This window comes from Cyprinus carpio, chromosome A18 (genome assembly GCF_018340385.1).
Source record: "Cyprinus carpio isolate SPL01 chromosome A18, ASM1834038v1, whole genome shotgun sequence".
In the NCBI taxonomy this organism is placed as follows: domain Eukaryota; kingdom Metazoa; phylum Chordata; class Actinopteri; order Cypriniformes; family Cyprinidae; genus Cyprinus; species Cyprinus carpio.
In genome coordinates, this window is record NC_056589.1 from 30,155,934 (window position 1) to 30,158,143 (window position 2,210).

General features: G+C 46.1%; 1 pseudogene; it reads right to left on the reverse strand.

The window, feature by feature from the left end:
- Positions 1 to 393, reverse strand: part of LOC122148652 — a 731-nt pseudogene extending 338 nt beyond the window's left edge.
- Positions 394 to 2,210: the final 1,817 nt, after the last annotated feature.

Sequence of the window (2,210 nt, forward strand, 5' to 3'; positions counted from 1 at the left end):
CACCAGACGCTCGTCGATCATGGGCTCCAGGCGCATGCGGCTCAGCTCGGTGTGGATGGTCAGCGGTGCGTCGTCTTCGTTCTCCTCGTCTGAGATGATGCTGGGCTGGCGTGTGAGAGCGCTGGAGCGCAGCACCTCTCTGGCCGTCTGCTGGATTAGGCTCCAGTCCCTCTGGATGTCCTGAGCGCTCGTGAACTGAGACGTCACGGCGAAGCGGATGATGAGTTTGTTCCCGATGGCCGCTGGAATCAGAAACATCTGGCCTGATTTAGTCAGTTTCCGCAGTAACGTCCTGCGTCGCTCCGTTTCCAGTGCCTGCGAACAGAAGAAAGGTGCTGATGTTGAACGCGGGGGGGTTGTGGCAGTAATATAAATCAGCACATTTGAATACATGGAAGTGATCGAAACCATTGATCATAACTTGTCAACAAGTTTTTTGTGTCTGTGATTTGTGTAATCATGTAGAAACTGCACACACACATAGATGATGCAGATGTCACGTACATTAACTACTACACAATCCTGCGGACAGAACTCTTAGAAAAAAGGAGTTTTTATAAGACACATGAGCAATAAACACAATGATTATCATGTGATTCTGATGATTTCCTGCAAGTATCGAGGCATTAGATGACTCTCACTCGTAAGCAGAAGACGACCAGGCCGAGGTGCCGCTGCGCTGGGATCTGGAAGTTTGTGTCGTTTCTGACCAGAGACTCGAACAGCTTCGCCATCTCCACGCTCTGACATCACAGGAAACACATCATCACAGACAGGAAACGGCAGCATTAGCTTCATGAAACCGATCGAACGTAAACAGACAACTATTTAAGTAATTCTTTCTGCTCGTGTTTGGTGAGACACACAGGATGAGTGTTCAGAATGATTATATGACTACACGAGAGCATAATGACGCGTCTCACATGTCGAATGTGATCCTGCAGCTTCTTCAGACCGAAGGAGCGCATCACAAACCACAGCTTCAGAGAGCGAAAGCGGCGGCTCAGAGAGATCTGCCAGTGCTGCGGGAGACGAGCGTTAATCAAAACACAGCAGGGAAACAGAGAGATTACAACGCATATCTAACGAGCGGAACGTGACTCTACCATGAAGTCAGTTGGTGTCTGAGTTTTCTCGTGTCTCAGGTAAAGAGGGTCGACGGTGTGAACGTCTGCGGAGCTTCATCTTATTCTTCACCCTGCGGTTTTAAACAGAGACTTTATACAAAAATGTTCACTTTTGAACCTCACATGAGATTCATTTACAATTGATTCCACAAGGATGCATTAAAATGATCAAAAGTTGACAATTAAGACATTTTATAATGTTACAAAAGATTTATTTTTCAAATAAATGCTGCTCCTTTGGAACAATCATGTTGGCACTGAAGGACGGAGGAATGATGCTGACAAATACAGCTTTGATCACAGAAATAAATTTACCCAGTTTAACAAGATATTCACATAGAAAACAGCTGTATTAAATTGCAATAATATTTCACAATATTACTTGATTTTATTGCAACAGGAAAATATAAGAGGAAAACAGGAAAAAAAAAACACGGACACACGATAGTCCTCTCACCAGAACGCCGTACATGGTCAAAATGGACCATCATTCCACTGGATGGGTTGAAGACGAATGAATCGGCAAACTCGATTCCGTTGAGAAAATAGCGCAGTTCAGGACCACAGCAGGAGCAGAACCTGCGTACGCCCGCATCCACGTGCAGCCAGAGGACCCTCACAACGCCACCTACCACACACACACACCACACACACCACACACACACACTTTAACTGACAACTAGCACATAGCTCGGTTACGTCCTGTGCCTGCAGAACATTCATAAGCACTTAAATATCCTGGAATATAAATAAATATATGGTTTATATTATTCAAAATTATGGTACATGCGCAGCAGCAGAGTTTTTTTCAGTGCCAAGAGCAGCTGATGCTTTTAAAGAAGAGTTTCAGCGACTCTGATCATGACACTCACAGATAGGGCCGAGTTCAGCCAGACGGTCCCCCCCCCCCCCCAACGAACCACACACCGTTGGAGACCAGCACTTAACGCCCACAGCTAAGATGCGGGACACACACACACACACACACACACTTTCAGTCAAACCACAGCAAGCACAGTAACAAACTCAAACGGCTGATTAGCTGAGGCTTGATTCACCATCACGGGGTCAATCCTCTCCTCG